The sequence below is a fragment of the Bos indicus genome, chromosome 8 (genome assembly GCF_029378745.1).
Source record: "Bos indicus isolate NIAB-ARS_2022 breed Sahiwal x Tharparkar chromosome 8, NIAB-ARS_B.indTharparkar_mat_pri_1.0, whole genome shotgun sequence".
In the NCBI taxonomy this organism is placed as follows: Eukaryota; Metazoa; Chordata; class Mammalia; order Artiodactyla; family Bovidae; genus Bos; species Bos indicus.
In genome coordinates this window covers 87,178,965-87,197,013 of record NC_091767.1, presented here as the reverse complement: position 1 = coordinate 87,197,013, position 18,049 = coordinate 87,178,965, and the positions used below count along the sequence as shown (strand labels likewise).

The following is an 18,049-nucleotide window of genomic DNA, read 5'->3' as shown; positions in this document are numbered from 1 at the left end:
ACACAACTGAGCACACATGCGTGCAAGACAAGCTCACACCTCCACCCTTGTTCCCCTCCACCCTCACCCCCACTATGCTCACCCCCTCAACAGTGTCACCGGGTTTCACGTCTTTAGATGTCATCCATGTGCCAGCAGCAACAACCTGTACAGGCTAGGCTTCTTTCTTAAACTGCAGACTCACACTGCAGAATCATATGTCTCCCTCTCTCACCTGAACACCTCTGCTCTGACGCGTTGGAGACGTCTCAAATATAGTACGTGCAAAACACAAAAACCCTCTAAATCCACCCTAAACTGCTCCCTTTATAATCTGCATCATCTTAAGCGACGCCTACAGTCTCCTTCTGGGTGTCCAGGACAAACCCCTTGGAATCCTCCCAAACCCCTCGGGTTCTTTGGACCTCTTGCCCATTCCATCAGCAAAGTGTGCCAGTGATATCTTCACATCCAGACTTCCCCAGTGCCCTCACGATCTCCCGGCAATCATCACCTCTTAACTGGATCACTACCACAGCCTCCTAAGCGGTCATTTGCTTCAAGCCTTGAGCCACTCCAACCAGCGCCTCCCCCAGGCACTAGATTACATCATTCCTGTGCTTGAAGCCCACTGGTCCCCCTGTCTCCCTGAGAGTGAAAGGTAAAGGGTTCTGCCCCAACCTGTGCTCTCAGTTGCTGCCATTCTGCCCCCTGCTCGCTTCATTCCAGCCATCTTTGTCTCCCCATTGCAACCTGGACACACCTGTCACGGTCCTGCCTCAGGGCCTCTGAACTGGCTGTCCCCCTACCTGGACCACTCTTTCACCCACCACCTCCTGCAGGCCTGTGTTCACACGTCACCTTCTCAGTGAGAAGTTCCTTGACCCTTCAACTGGATTTACAGTAACAGCCTCAATTTCAGCAGTCTTAGGCCTCTTCTTGCTTAATTTTCTTCCATTGCATGTATCCCTTTCTGAATACAATTTGCCTTTTTACAACTGTGTTTATTTCCACTATATTATAAGCTCCAAGAGAGGTCTTTTCTGTCTCTTACACTGCTGTCTCTGCAGTGTTTGAACACTGCCTGGCCCATAAAGAGTGCACAATTAAAAAAAAAACAAGGAAACAAAAAAAATAAAATGAAGAATGAGATTTGCCAGTAGGTTGGCCAGCACTTTAAAAAAATAAATAAAATAAAAAAAAAAAAAAAGAATCTGTTCAGTGTGTGAATGAATCTGCAATTGAGTTCTAATGAACAGACTGGAAAGGACAGGCCAAGAAATGCACCTCAGGCAAGAGCAACGTGAGCAGAGACCTTGGCTTCATCTCTACCTGGCCATCACTATCTGTGTCAATTACCCTTGCTTTGGTGGTGGGCTAAGTGGGATCTCAGACATGGCTTTGAGGCTACGGTGACAGAGGACTAGTGTGGACCATACCATTATGTCAATGGCAGGGCATTTCTATCTCTGGAGAGGACTCATCCATGGCCATCTACTACAGGAGTGTATTGACAAAGTCAGGCCAAAACTGTTTGCAGGCCCCTTGGAGAGAGAGAGCCCTCCACATTTGATGCTCCATATCTGGAGCCCTCCAAACACTGGAAGGAGGGTGGCATGCCCATCAGTTAGTGACATCAACAGCAAAGAGTGATGGCTAGTGGATGAAAGGGTTAAGACACAAAGAGATAATAAAGTGTCAAGAAAAACTCCTAAGGTTTCCAAGTGGTGAAACTGGAGAGATGGGATGAGATCAAAGGCCAGGTTTTAGCGGGGAAGTCATGAGTTTGATTTTCAGCAGATAGAGCACAGGTGGAGGATGTATCCAGAGCAGCTGCAGCATCAGGGATCAGACTGCAGACATGGAAGTCATCTGTGCTGTGGCAGGGACTGAAGCCAAGTCTATGGATGAGATGACTTGTAAGAACAAAGAGAAAATAGTATAGGACCTAGATAGAACCTCAGGAGACTGCAAAATGTACTGTTTGAAAAGGCAGTGGGTATGCAAAGAATTATGAGAAGGAGAGACCAGATTGTGGAAATAAAAACAACTGCACTGAAGGGCATGTTGTGGAAGCCGAGGAAAGGGAGGACTTCAAAAATAAAGAGAGGGCTTGACTACGTGAACTGGCGGTGAGCTGTGAAGTACAGTGAGAAATTGAAAACACCCACTGGTTGAGAAGCAATGAACATCATCAGTGACCTTAGTGAGAGATGTTCTTAAAGCACCCTGGGTGGAAGCTGGATTGCTGTAGGTTGAGGAGTGAGCATGGAAAAGTGAAGCGTTAGTCGCTCGGTTGTGTCTGACTATTTGTGATCCCATGGGCTTTAGCCCACTAGGCTTCTCCGTCCATGAAATTCTTCAGGCAATAATACTAGAGTGGATTACCATTCCCTTCTCCAGGGGATCTTCCAGATTCAGGGATTGAATCCAGGTCTCCTGCATTGCGGGCAAATTCTTTACCATCTGAGCCACCAGGGAAACTCAGAGTGAGCACGAGACACACACGTTAATACATGAAATACAGACATTGATACAGGCAGCTCTGAAGTATTTCCTGAGATTGATCGTAAATTGGAGGAAAGCTTGTGAATTGAAGGCTGAATGCTACTCAGTTTTGATTAAAGAGACATGAATATGTTTAAATGTTAATGGGAAGGAAACAGAATATACTAGCAAGATAAATTGTAGTTCTGGGAGAGGCTCAAGGAGAAATTGAGCAAAGATGCTGTAGAATCAGGATGCTGTGGTCAGGAAGCGCATGCTCCACTGTTCCTCTGGAAGTGGGAAAGCCTCTTGCATTGATGAGATCCCCTGTGGCTGCAGGTGTTGAATTTAAGCGGGGTGGAGGGAAAACATGAAGTCACTTGGATGACATTTGAGCATAAGGTGAGGGAGAAGACTAAACCAGAGGGAACACCCTTGGTGAGAGTGGAATATCCAGGAAGTCTGAAGTTGATGGACTGACAAAAGGCAAGGGCATACAGTCAGGAGCTGAGAACCATTAATCAATGAATACATACTTGTGTCTATTCTCTGGTCACTAGGCAGGGCGGCAAAATTTGCTGTAAAAGGCTACAGCTACTGATGTGTCTAGAATCCAGTGACAATCAACATCAGACAACATGTAGTACTACCTGCCCTCAGCAGGCTTCCAATCAAGGCCAGGACCACTGGAATCATTACCGAGATAAATATCTCAAAACCAGAATAACAAAATATCAAGCAAGGTCTATTCTTGCAAAACTGTGACTTCAGTTACAGGACTGTCTGTGGGGAAATGAGCTCAGTTGAAGACCAGAAGAAAAGAGTGCTCTGGAAAGAGAAAACATGGATTTAACCAGATACAAAATAGGGAGTCCTGTAGGTCCAGCTTAAAGACAAAGCTGTAAAGGAAACAAAATCAATATTTTAGGATGAACTGGAGAGTGCACATACTAGGTAAATTACGAGAAGCTAAAACTGAAGGCCAGAATTCCATCCAGAACCAAAGTGCAACTATGAGACAATGGGCTTCAGGCCAGGCCGTGTAAGAGAATAAATCTGAGATAGTGAGAGAGAAGAATCATTAAGACGCTGATAAGATAGCGACCACCAGCACAACCCAGGAGTCCTGACGATCTAGCCAGTGTTGAGAGGTCCCAGGAAAGTCTGATCTTTGAAATGTCTCTGATTTAGTTATCAGCAGCCCCATTTACAGAGAAAGGAGCTGAGACCTTAGGCCGTTACGGTAACAGTGCACTGATGCGAAGCTAGTAAATAGCAGAACCTGCATTTCAACTCAAGTTTAGCAAACCCTTAAAGAATTCTGGCCAATTCAAATTAGAACCAAGTGAACAAGGAGCTCTGCATTATGAAATGCTGGAGGACGTTTTTCTACACTAACATGTAGTTATTGTCAAGCAACTTTCAGAACATCTCATATTTACTTAAAAATAATAATAATGGTGTCATTTAGTCACTAAGTCTGACTCTTTGGCAACCCCGTGGACTGTAGCCCATCAGGTTCCTCTGTCCATGGGACTTCCCAGGCACGAATACTGGAGTTGGTTGCCATTTCCTTCTCCAGGGGATCTTCCTGACCCAGGAAGGGATCAAACTCACGTCTTAGCAGACAGATTCTTTACCACTGAACCACCTGGGAAGCCCAATAACCATGTTAGGCAATGAATAATGGATACTGTGTATGTTTTCTGATTCACCAAAAAAGTTAGAGATGCATTATCAGAAGCTGAGCACTGAGCAACAACGTGCTGTGCTGTGCTTAGTTGCTCAGTCATATCCTACTCTTTGTGACCCCATGGACTGTTGCCCATCAGGCTCCTCTGTCCACAGGGATTCTCCAGGCAAGAATACTGGAATAGGTTGCCATGCCCTCCTCTGAGCAATGATACCAGTGGTTAATATCTCACCTGCTTGTATAACATCAGTTATACTTACACCATGCATATTTGAATCAATATTTTAACTAAGCCCTAATGCCAGGGACAAAAGTATCCTGATACAGCTGACCAGTGAAGGGCCAGGACACAGGAGACTGGAGTCAGAGTAAGAACTCTGATCTTCCTGGTCTTCACGGGTCTTAAGGGAAAGCAGTGGGATGATACAAAATGTTTAGGACTCACATACCTTTCAATGCTGCATTAAAATAAAGATTTACAGTTCCTAATTAGTACCAGTCCTAAAATTAAGGTTCGCATCACCTTGGCTGTCTCAGGGTTGTAGAGCAAGATCCCTGTGCCCAAAATATGGCTCGTATTTCTGTAATAGAAGTAGAACAGCTTCAGTGGAACCTGGAATTGTCCTAAAAGATAGAATTGAGTAATTGCATTGTCATCCACAAATTGGTACTTGCCATGGGTGCTTGCCATCTACCTCTACAAGGATTAAGCCATGTGCTGCTGCAGCTGCTGACCTCCAACACTCCTGAAGGAGTTCAGGGCAGAAAGCAGAAATGAGGTACTCTCTGCTCTGGGAAAACTGACAAGTCAAGTCTTCAGATAGTTAGATATTCTCAGGAGCTGATTTTATGAGCCCAATTCCTATATCTCCTCATATCTAGAAAAGCAGTAACATCCTTCATGGTGATGACTGTTTCTCATGATTAGCAGAAGTTTCACAAGACCAGTAGAAACTTTCTTAAAAAACATGTGCTTGATTGCATGTATTCCCCCTTTAGCAAAATTACATATATACTCTCCTTTCCCCCCACTGCCTCTTAGGAACAGTTTAGACTCTGGCTACTTAGAACTACATACCAGCTACATAGAACTCACTAAATGGCCTATCATTTATCACTATATTTCTCACTGATTGCTTTTTTTTTTTTTCAACAAACTCTCATCACATTTTTGAGTTGACTAACCTCCTATAAATCAAAATACTGTATCAAACTGTATGTGCATTTTAAATTTGGTAGAGACTGCCAGTTGCTCTCCAAAATTACTACCAAATTGTCCTAGTAATGTGTGACGGTGCTAGTTCCTTGGCCTGGCATAGCCCAGTGTGGGTGTATTATCAAAGTTGTAGCTACTCCCCATGTAACAAGAAGTCTATTTCTCATGATTGATTTAATTGTATTTGATTTGTGTGAGACTGAGGATCGGACTTCTTTGGAGAAGGCAATGGCAACCCACGCCAGTACTCTTGCCTGGCAAATCCCATGGACGGAGGAGCCTGGTAGTCTGCAGTCCATGGGGTTGCTAGGAGTCGGACACGACTGAGTGACTTCACTTTCACTTTTATGCACTGGAGAAGGAAATGGCAACCCACTCCAGTGTTCTTGCCTGGAGAATCCAGGGACGGGGGAGGCTGGTGGGCTGCCATCTACGGGGTCGCACAGAGTCGGACTCAACTGAAGTGACTTAGCAGCAGCAGCAGAGGATTTCTTCATATGTTCCAAGTAATTTGTATCTGAGGCCTGCATGTTCCTGCCCTCTGCTCAGATTTCTATTCGTTTGCAAGGATGGTATTTACCCTACTTCAAGGTGGTCATTCTCAAACTCGTCTCAGCAGACCAGAGCTATCCTGCTCATCTGGGACCACGTTCCACCTGCTCTGGCCCCGCTGAATCACAGTCTCTGGGGATCTGCAGGTATAACTATCTCATCAGGTGATTTGGGTGCTTAACATTTGAGACCTACCATACTAAGATAATTAGACCTCATCTGAAATATTTTTCAAATGTTTATTCCCAGCTGCCATTCATCCTTTGCTATTGTTTCTTCTTCCTAGAGAGAAATTTAAAATTTCTGTGAAGCCCAATTTAAGAAACTTTTCCTCTTTAGGATCCCAGTTTGGCACCATCCTTAGAAAATTCTTCCCTGCTCTGAGATCACTAAACATTCTCTCTATCCACATTTTCATTCTTTATGTTTAAATATTGGCTCCAACAACATGGAGCACTTTGAAACGGATGGTATATTTAGAGGAATTTAAACTATCATTTTTAAAAAAGGAAAGAACAAAGAGGAGGTACATAGAGTGCCATTTGTAAGTCCATCTGAAATGATAGAAAATATATAAACACATGGTTATCATGATATCCTGGAAAATTTAGATTCTTCTAAAAATGTAGGTCACCTAGTCATTTCTGTCACTCAACATTCCCAGCCCCATTTTGCTTGCATGTAGCTTGCCCAGACTTTACACAGATGTACACTTACATAAACCTTAAAAAAAAAGTAAGGTCAGATGTACATTTTGTGGTGCCCTCTTGACCACCATTCTGTGGTCAGGAACCCACAAAGTCTAAAGGGGCCTCCAAAGAGAAGCACAATCTTTAAGTGTCAGAGACTATTCCACAAAGGCCTTTCTTAAAATCTCAGGGGACTATTTCAATAATGCAATGAGATAATCCACTGCTCTTATAGGTGTGCGTGTAATGACGGGGTGGCAGCTGGGCATGGGGTTTGGGGAGGTACATTCAAATTCATACCAAAAGGAAAATGCCTTTGTGCTGGATTTTTAAAGTGACAGAGACCTGAGAGAACTGGCTTTGCTCTGGATGCAAAGACCGGGTACTGATCATTTTTCCTCTTTGCTCAGTGTCATTCAAAGATAAAGTCCAAATTCAAAAATCATAGAGGTGCTCCAATAAAACAATCTGAGTGTAAAGAGGACATAGGAAGGAAAGTTTACCCCTGCAAAGGCTTCTCTGTCTAAATACTGGTAAGTAGCTAGACCTTTCTGGAGCCCAGCTTCAGAAACTGAGGGGGTAGGAGCAAGGCGAAAGAAAGAGACAGAGAAATTCATTACTATAGAAAGGCCTAATACAAAGTTCCTCTCTTCTCCTATTTCTTCAGAAAACATTTACTTTCCAGACATTCATTAGCTTTAGAAAAATAGCATATAAACTCCTTTCACACAAAACATAGTTCTCTTTAAATGTCCTACAATCCTTTCCAAGGCAGAGAGTCATATGATAGAAATTGTACCCAGGCCCCCACCAGCACTCATTGATCACAGAAGCTATCCAGAGACTGGGGGAAGAAACTGACATCTTTTCATAAGGACATTCATATCGATGTGTCAAGAAGTCTCTGTGCTATGCTGTGCTTAGTCACTCAGTCGTGTCCGACTCTTTGCGACCCCATGGACTGTAGCCCACCAGGCTCCTCTGTCCATAGGATTCTATAAGCAGGAATCCAACCCCATGGACTGTAGCCCACCAGGCTCCTCTGTCCATAGGATTCTATAAGCAGGAATACTGGAGTGGGTTGCCATGCCCTCCTCCAGGGGATCTTCCCCACCCAAGGATCGAACCCCAGTCTCCCACACTGCAGGCAGATTCTTTACCATCTGAGCCACCAAGGAAGCCAAAGAGTGGGTAGCCTATCACTTCTCCAGGGGAACTTCCTGACCAGGAATCAAACTGGGGTCTCCTACATTGCAGGAGGATTCTCTACCAGCTGAACTACCAGGAAGTCACTACTAAAGCAAATATTATATATTAATGCATATATGTGAAGTCTAGAAAAATGAAAGATGATTTTATTTGCGAAACAGAAATAGAGACACAGACATAGAGAACAAACGTACAACACAAGGAGAGAAATGGAGAGGGGATAAATTGGGAGATTGGGATTGTCATGTATACACTGTTGATACTATGTACAAAATAGACACCTAATGAGAACCTACTATATATAATAGTTCAGGAAACTATTCAGTGCTCTGTGGTGACCTAAATGGGGAGGAAATCCAAAAAAAAAGGAGGTACATGTATACATATAGCTGATTTGTTTTGCTATATGCAGGAACTAATACAACATTTTAAAGCAACTCTACTCCAATGAAAATTAATTACAAATTTTCAACACCCCTACCCCAAACCAGAAGTCACTACTCATGGATCAGTCAATTATAAAGTATTACAATTAACCAAACTTTATTTAATGGTGTTGACACAAATAGATAACAACATTGAAGATATGTATGCCAGTGAAGGATAATATAAAAAGACCTAAATGCTAGCTTACTATTTCTTGATTTTCCAATAGGCTTGCTGCGACTCGTCCAGTAATTTAAATATGAAAATGGAATGACCTCCAATGAGGCATGGGACCTCACATGCTGACATCTGTCATCAGGAACTGGACCAAAGCAAACTCGTGCAAAACAGCAATGTCCAGCATAAGGTCTGCTCCCTTTGCTTCTGCTACAGTAGCTCGCTAAGCTGCATGTGGGCTGAATTCATATCTACTGGTTATTTTTCATAAAATCAAGGGAAGTGTTTGACCCAATCCTCTTGTTTTACTGATAAAGTAGTAAAAATAAGTTCAAGACCGCACAACTAGTTAATGGCAAGGAAGGGTAGGACACAGGTCTGATAGCAATTTAAGATCATTCGTATATTTATTTTTGATAGTGTTTAACCAGTTTAATTTAATAGCTCCTAATATTTCAGTTTTTAAATTGCTTTGCCAAAAGGTTAACATTCTATATTTGTGCTGGTTAATTCAACAGCCACTAGCCATGCAGGCTATCGACATCTGGAAGCATAGCTAATCTGAATCAAGGTACTCTGTAAGTATAAGACTTAGCCAAAAAAAAACAGCAAAATGTCTCAGTAGTATTTTGTATTGACTACATCTTTAAATGGTCATTTTTTAATATACTGGGTTAAAGAATATATATTATTAAAATTAATTTTACCAGTTTATTTTTACTTTTCTAACATGACTACTAGGGCATATTAAACTATGCATGTGGCTTACACACTTGAGTTCTATTGGACGGTACTGATTTATGGGAAGACACTTAACTGCACTAAGGGGAGAGCTACAAGCAATCTTCCTTTCCTGAATTTGCCCATAACAAAAGCAAAGGAAGAGAGGATGAGATGGCATTTGTTCCAAATATTTTAAAAAATACTTACCTGGTCAACAAACACAGACTTGCAAGCCACATAATAAAAATAAAAACTAAAACATAATTTGAAATTAAACTAATTTCAAAATGATTGAAATAAAACATAATTTTATGTTAAATGTTAAATGTGCATGCATGCATCAATTTAATGTGTAAAAGAATATTAGCAATCATGACATGAAAATCATCAGCTCCCCTTTTAAGAGTGGCTATTTTCCTAGAAAAATCATACCTAACACCAATTAGTGTCCTAGAAATCAGTCTGCCTTTAAAGAGACATCTATCCATTATAAACATCCATACCAAGTAGATAAATAGATGGTTGATAGCTGGATGATAAATAGATAATGGGCAGACCAACAAAACAGACAAACTCAATTCAACATAGAAGTGCTAATGGGGCATCATGGTCTTCTGAATTGAAAGTTACAGGTCAGCACTGAGTCCATTTTAACTTAAAACAGCTGGCAGGCAACCTCCTCACCCAGATAGCCAAACATTCCTCTTTGTAACAAAGAAATTCTCCTGTGCAAAAACTGATCGCCTTTATCTTGGGGAAAAATAATGATTTTGTCTAAATTAATAGGTTAATTTCCAATATACTAATATATATCAAGTATGGCCACAAAATTAGAAAAGTGAACATATGATTTTGTTTTCACAGCTATACTCTCTTTTTGATAAGAGAACCTTGTTAGTTTTCAAAGGTTTTAATTTTTCACTAAGATACGTAGATTTCAGTGTAGAGACAGTATTTACTTCTGAAATAATATATTTCTAATAAAGTCAGGTGTGGTTCCTTGGAGATGTACAGCGTGAAATGAATAAAGTCTTCTCTGTTCTTCCCGTGGTGAGATGGCACTGTTGATTGCTGAGAGTGTTACTTGCTAGCCACAAGCTGAAAAGGGACTTCCACAACTTGGAATTCAATTCGAGTGTTTTCTGAGTCTCTTCTTTGGAAAAACTCTACTAAAGCTGTAACAAGAAAAGGATTCTGGAGATTTCTGCAATAGCTGTGCATATATATTTGCCATCTGCAGAGATAACTGAGCAGCAGTTCTGTGCAATGGTGGAGACAATCACCTCTCCCCACCCCCCTTCCTGAGTTCACTGGGCACTGGAGTCCCTATTACCAAATTAAATGCCATGTGTTAAATAGGATGAAAATGCTTCCCTGCTTTGTGTCTTCTGTTTCTATAAAATGAACTATGGATTTTCCTTCATCTCAGCCCGTAGGATCTCCTCCTGCATTTCCAAAGATAGAATTGTTGATAATTTGCAATTTCAGGCAATGACCCCCCCAAAAATATTATCCCCTTACAAATTTGTTAAATTTATTCTAATTTTATCCTCCCCTTTTCTCTCCCTCCCACTCCACCTCCTCAAATCCAAATGTCACTGGGAAAGAAGCACATTTGGACTGATTTGGAATGTAAAATGCTCCAACCTTTTACTGTTACCTAGAAAATCTTCCTTAAAAAGAAATTTTTCCTCAAGTTTTTAGTTCAAAACAGAAAAGGTCCCCTATGCTAGGACTAGCTTCTCACATGGAAGAGGGTCATTCAAAAAATAATGTGGGCAAATATGTAGAATAAATTCCTAAGGAAGGCAAGTTGTGTCACTGCACAGTGGGAAGAAACTGAATTCCACCACAGCCATGTAGATAACCATTCAATGGATATAATATGATTCACAGAGCTTCTAGTTCAAAAGTCTCCCAAACCCCCATACGAAGGTGAACTGGAGTTTTAAAGGGGAAAACCAGCATTTTTCAGGACAGAACACTCAGGCAGGTTCCCACCAGGCGGAAAGCCGACAATGCTTTGCAGGCGAGCCTGGGAGCAGTCAGCAGTCATTGTCATCTTATGGGAACCACAATCTTACAACTAAAGATGGGGTGCGGCGCCTTTCCCATCTTCTTTTCTTACAGCAACAAAACAGGAAGAAACACATGTAGACATCATGAAATGCATTATTTAAAAGGAGAATTAAAACATTTAGCCAAGTCTCAGCTAAGCCCGCGAAGAGCTCCGGTCTAGTACGAAAACACGCTGAAACACAACAGCAGCCTCTAACGTGCTCTCACTTTGGACCAGATCTTTTCAGGACTCCCGTAAAACCATTAAATCAACTTCTACATAATAGAAACACCTGCACCGTATAATTTTCTAAAACACAAACTCCTGCTTCGGAATTCCAAATAATGTGTAAGATTCAAATGTTTTTAAAAGGATATTTTTATAAAAGTATCAGGATGCTCACTCTCTCTGACAAGGATACAGAAATGCAGTTTTTTTACTCTCTCATCTACTCCAATCTTTATATTGCTGACTCGCCCTCCCAGATAGCGTTAAGCTCTTTTAAGGGACTAGCAGACAAGAATGCCAAAGCCGTCAATGCTCCAGTGCAGAAGCAGCGAGGCCACAGCAAAGGAAGAAAAATCTCGGTTACCTGAGGATGAACACAACTCTTCGCAGAGCTGCTTCTGAGCTCGCCTCGAATAGGACCGGGCAGCGCAGGCTGTGCGGATACGGGCTCCTCCCGCAGGTAGGCGGGGCGCGAGCTCCCTTGCGCTGCCGTGACGGGCTGTCAGCTGTGTGCCCGCCCGTGCGCCCGGCGCCCCGCGCCCCCGCGCACCTGCGGCCGGGCTCGTGTGCCCCGCGCCCCCAGCGCACCTGCGCCGCCCAGCCCGGGCGGGCCCGGAGCTGTCACTGCCACTCCACCATCCTGCAGCCTCCCCCGCCTCCTCCCCTCTTCAATCTCGGACTTCTCAGCTGTGCCAACTGCTGCAGCGGTGGATGCTCCTGCTTAAATGGCGCCTGCTCGCCTCCAAAGAGCGTTTAGGTGCCACCTACTGCATGCTCCTGGAATAGATGGTCAATACTGGAATTCTCAGCGAATTCAATGAATTAAAATAATTTCATTGAAAGTGCACCAGATTCTTTTGTTTCAGATTGTTCACATAACCGACTGTAGTTACTACTGGGTGCCTAAGGCTTTCTTGCAGTGTCCAGATTCTAAATTAAAAACCTCATTTATAAAGCAGATAAAATAGGGCCATGATGGACAGGCAACCACACATTGCAGATTAATACATTCTAATTTAACAGGCTCCTCTAGCAAAACCACCACAGGCAATCCGGGGCTAAAATTGTCTTTACACCAAGTAGTTTCACATTAGTATTTCAGGGAAATAACCAAGTATATTTTCTGAATTGGTAAACCGTGTTGTCAAAGAAGCATTGATCAAAAACAGGTGAATCAGCAAGAATTAGGTTTATGGCTAGCAATTCTGTGCTGAAACTTTTAAAGAAATGCTCTCCTATAACATGATCCATATTAAATGTAAACTACACTTAAGGAAGATTTCTTCTCGCTATTGTAACCCGCTCTTTTTTAATACCAAAATTTTCTAAAAGAATTGGATATTTTCATATTCTTTAAACTTGATTTAGCTTAAATAATCCCATTTATCAGTACTAAGACTGTTTAGAATTTACAATTTTACAGCATTACCCTATGATGCTTATTTCCAAAGTAAATTTCTACCTTGCTACTCACAGGAAATATATGGGTTTTTTAAATCTTACTTTAGTGTGATAAATATAATCAGGAAATTTTTTTCAGCTTGCCAGTCCACCCTAATTCTGATCTTAAAGCTATGGTCACTGGATTATGAATAAAATACCATTTTTGTCATGTAAGGCCACTATCAGCAAATCAACTCCTATATTAAAGGTATAAGGATATAACTCTCTTCCCAGTTTCCTCTTCATTACAAAGGAGTGGATAGCTATTAGGAAAGCCATCCTAAACCTGGAGGAGGGCTCAGAGACCCAGAGACCCTGTGTGTCTGCCTCCATTTCTAGAATCTGCAAGAACCATTAAATCAAGGTGTTTTCCATGACAATTCCGAAATGTAGGTTATCAATTAAATGAAAAAAAAAATGGAAGTTGAGGGCTGAATAGAGAAGGGTGAAAGATATAAAAAGGTAAAAATACTGAAGGCAAAAAGCCAATTCTGGCACCAAACTAGTAGGGAGAAAGAATCTGGAGGTGGTGAAGGAAGCCAATTTGATTCTGCAAACTCCACACTGCGGTGGAATCCTGCATTTCGCCACATATAATCATTATTTGTTTTGAGAATGTGAAGCAAGGGTCCCAGAGGGCCCATTTAAACAAGGAACAGTACACTTCGAATGATGGCCCTGCTGTCTTGTCACTCTCCACAACCCCTGACTTTTCATCAGCCAGAAGAAACAGATTGCTCCCAGGATTACAGCCTCAGGATCTGATGTAATAAGATCCTTAGAGTTCTAGGCCTGTTGGAGGTGGGATGCTCTAAGCCAGTTTCTCTCAAACTCTAACACACATCAGAATCATCTGGTTGGGGGGAGCTTGTTAAACAGCCAGCTGGTCCACACCCCAGGTTTTCTGATTCAGCACTGCTGGGTTGGGTTCCAAAATGCATGATTCTAACAAGTTCCCTGGTGTCCCTGAGGCTGCTTACAACTGGGACCCACTGAGCTCAGCCACCCATCAGGTAATGCAGAGACTGATAACAAGTGGTAATATGCTCAGGGAGAAGAAGTGTAACATTCCTCTATTTTCTAAAGCACATCGAAACTCACTCAACCCAATGTCCCTTACTCTGAGGAAACCTGGTTCTTCTCTACAGAGTCACACATGCACCCAAGGATCTTTTGGGGGTTTTAAAAAAAAACCTTTCCAGCTGTGTTCCCACTTTGCCCTTCTATGTAGGACTCAGCACAGGTAAACTAGGCCTCTATGCAAATTAGAAAAAAGACCCTGCTCTGGGCAGACTTCATCACTGTCCCCCTAAGACAGTACGTAGCTTGAGGGACAGAGGATGCTTTGTGCAAAGAATGTGCCGGGGACAGGTGCAACCCACTCCAGGTCCCCAGCTGAATGAGTGCGTCACCTGTTGAACCCTAGCCCCACTCTTGCCACCTATTGGTCAGTTTAGTACATTACTCAAACTGCACAAGCAATCACATCAATTTTACTTCCCTGGAGCCAGCATGGTCCAGGTGAGGGCTGGCAGCTCCGTTTAGGACCTGGGTCTACAGATCCAGAGTGCCAGATGCCATCAAGGAAGAGGTAGAGCCACATTCTAACAATGGGGTCCTGAGCTGAGGGATAAGGTGGGAGGCACTTCAGCTTGCAGTTGAGCAAGCAAATGGACTGAAAAGACAGCTTTGGGCTATGTTATGTGTCTTGTCTCACTTTCAATCTGTTTTCTCTAACACAATGGTTCTGGACAGCAGCATCAGAATCACCTGGGAAGTTTTTAGAAATGGACATTTTAGCTCCCTTTACTGTATCAAACTCTGAAGGTGGGGCCCAACAACCTGTGTCTTAGCAAACAATCCAGGTGATCTGGTGATTTTGATGATGCAGACTTTGAAACACATCAAACTAAAGTGTTGCATTTGTGTGTGTGTGTGTATTTTTAACAAATGCCATGTCAACATATCTCCTTAAAATTTGTTGAAAGGGGAGCAATGCGCCCCCTCCCCAGATATTTCTGCTTCTTCAGATTCCCCCAGAAACCCACATAAGAGTGGGCTACAGGACTCCACTGACCAGAAGACACCCCCTTTCCCAGCAATCTTACCAGCAGTTGGGACGTCCATCTCTAAGGCTGGCTCTCTTCACCTCAAACTCCTGCCTCTATCTTCTCCCCTATAAAGTCAGGCAAACTAGCCACTGAAAATGCCAGGCCCTCCAAACTGTGACCTTAGCACTGAAATGCAAAAAGCTTTGCACATCTATGTGAAGAAAAGAAACACAGGCCCATGAACATAAGGAAGAAGAAAATAAATTTGACTTTGATTTTTGTTCTTGAGTCCCCTAGCCTCAAAATAAGACTTTTGAAATTTGAAAAAAGGTCCCCCATTGAGAGCCACCCTGGATTAGTCATTGTATGTATGCTATCCTCCCTCCAGACCCTTTTGGGGGAAAGTCACAGGAAGGAAATCAGCTGACAGCCTTCAACGGCAACACTCCAGCCACAGGGGAAGGAGGCTTCAGTCTCGAGTGGTGGTCATGGTGGTGGGTGGCAACACCCTCTTCAGAAGCCGAGGATGATCTGGAGAGAATGAAATCAATTTGTCATGAATGAAGAATTTCAGAGGCAGAACTTTTTACAGAGAATAAAAGTTCTATATTATTCTACTAGTTTTAATTATACTTCTTCATTTTTACTCATCCCTTCAGGCTCTGTACAACTGTATAAGATGCTTTTCAAGTGTAGGGAGATTTTGTCCCTCTCTTTCCTTGCCTCCCTCCATACTGTGTACAACCCAGTAAGGACAAGGCACCATGCTTGCTATCTGTTATTAATCTTTTCAGCTTACCCAGGCTACACAGATACTAATGCTGACATCTGTTTTCTGTAATCTCAGAGAATTTCACATCCCTGCCTTATCTAAGGTTGACCTAGTTCTCTTGGTCTACTAAAATATTAGTGAACACATACAGATGATTCTGTCCACAAAATGCAACCCTGTGCACTGCTCTGCACATCCCAGGATCCAGGCCATCAAACCCCTTGCCTTCCCTCCTCCCTAATCTTCCATTCTAGCTGATGGAACATTTGTGTCTTCTTCATCAAGTTCCTCTAAATCCTACACTGCTTTGTGGAAGAATCTGCCACCCCCCTTTTCCCTGTTTAAAAACTGATTGTTCTCCAGTCTCTACTTTTCCTGTAGCATCTCAAACAGAGACTGTTTTCTTTTTTCTCTCTGCTCCATTATCCCCTTGATCTCAGTGCATCATATCTTCTGAGCCTATCTCCCTATCTGGCTGCAAAACCCTGCCTTCTTTTACACGGTACCATCTTCACTTCATCTTGCTGTGCTTTGGGTCTGATGGCCTTTCTCTTTACCCGATCCAGTGCCACTTAAAAGATTCATCCTGCTCTCTGCTCTCTTCTTTCCATGGTCTCTTTGTTCCCAGTGACTCCCCTCCCACCCCATCCCAGTCATCTCCACTGATGGCCACAGCCTGCTCTCTGCGATCATGATACATTACAGGACAGTGAGATATTGGTTTCAAACATCCCCTTTTCTAGCCACTCCTCCTCCTGAACAGGCCAGTTTCTGTACTGTGCTCAGGATTACTTTCTTCCTAAGCATTTGTCTCTTTCATATCATCATTTCTCCCTTTTCTATCTGTATAATACATAGTAGAAATATGTATTTTGTCCCTCTCACTTTTGTCCCCTTTGAAAAGTCAAAAAGACTGAAGATATCATTGAATGAGTCTGAGCTTCTAAGCTGTCTCCCCTCATCTATGCTTTTGATCTCTAGTCTGTTCCACAAGCAGCCAGGAAGATTGGAGCAAATACAGCCTAGAGGGGCATCCCAGAGTTTTTAGAATCAAGCCCAACATTTATGTTGGCTCATGAGGCTCTCATGATCCAGCTGCTTGCTGCGTTTCCAATTTCATTTCATGCCCTACATCCCGCTGCTGTGAAGTGCAAGCCAAACTGGCCTTCTTTCAATTTCTCAAATACACTGAGGCTTTCCTCCCATGAAGGCTGCTGCATGTATTCTGCACATCAGCTCCGTGAGCTTATTTTTCCATGGTCATTCCACTATATTCATTGCCTCAAATCTAGTCCTAAATACGTTGTCTGGAGAGAGATCTTCCTTGCCTCCTCTGTTTAAACTTGCATCACCTCCTATTGTGTGTTGAATTGTGCCCCTCCAAAAAGATACATGAAGTTCTAATTTCCAGTAACTCAAAATGTGACTTTTTTTGGAAATAGGTTTGTTGCCAAAATAACTGGTTAGGTTAAAATGAGGTCATACAAGAGTAGAGATCAAACCAGTCAATCTTAAAGGACATCAACCCTGAATACTCATTGGTAGGACTGATGCTGAAGCTGAAGTTCCAATACTTTGGCCACCAGATGCAATCAGCCAACTTATTGGAAAAGACCCTGGTGCTGAGGAAAATTGCAGGTAGAATGAGAAGAGAGTGACAGAGGATGAGATGGTTGGATGGCACCATAGATTCAATGGGCATGAACTTAGGTAAACTTCAGGAGATGGAGAGGGACAGGGAAACCTGGCGTGCTGCAGTCCATGGGGTCGTGAAGAATTGGACACAACAAGCAGAGTAGAATGGCCCTTACTTTAATATGGTTGGCATCCTTCTAAGAAGAGAAGAGACATACAGGGAGAAAATAGCTATGTGATGATGGAGATAGAGATTGGAGAGACACATATACAAGTCAAGGAATGCCAAGGGTCACCAGAAAACACCAGATGCTAGAAAAGGCAAGAAGAGATTCTCCCTGAGAACAACTTGAAGCTTCTAGAACTGTGAACTGTAGCTTCTAGTCTTCTAGCCTCCAGAATTCTGAGACAACAAATCGCTGTTTCTTTAAGCCCCTCAGTATGTGGTACCTTGTGGCCACCGCAGCAAACTAATACATTTCCCATCATCCAGTCCTTAGATTCTGCTTCCTGTAGAGTCTAGATCATGATTAATTCACATTTTCTATTTGTTTATTTATTAGCTCTTTATATACTTACTTATTTTTGTCTTCCCTTTCTATAAAATGTAAATGAATGCAGGCATCATAATTACCTCATCCATCATTGTCCCAGTAACATTGGGTTAAAAAAATCTGAGGGTGAAGTACATAAAAACTACCCCCTCCCCA

The 18,049-nt window shown here is 42.6% G+C and overlaps 1 protein-coding gene across 1 annotated transcript in view; it reads right to left on the bottom strand.

The window, feature by feature from the left end:
* DIRAS2 (DIRAS family GTPase 2) overlaps nt 1-11,966 on the bottom strand; it is a 36,459-nt gene extending 24,493 nt beyond the window's left edge. Inside the window, exon 1 of the mRNA XM_019966626.2 lies at nt 11,803-11,966. The gene's annotated coding sequence lies outside the window, so the exon portion shown is untranslated. The remainder of the gene's footprint in view (nt 1-11,802) is intronic.
* Nucleotides 11,967-18,049: the final 6,083 nt, after the last annotated feature.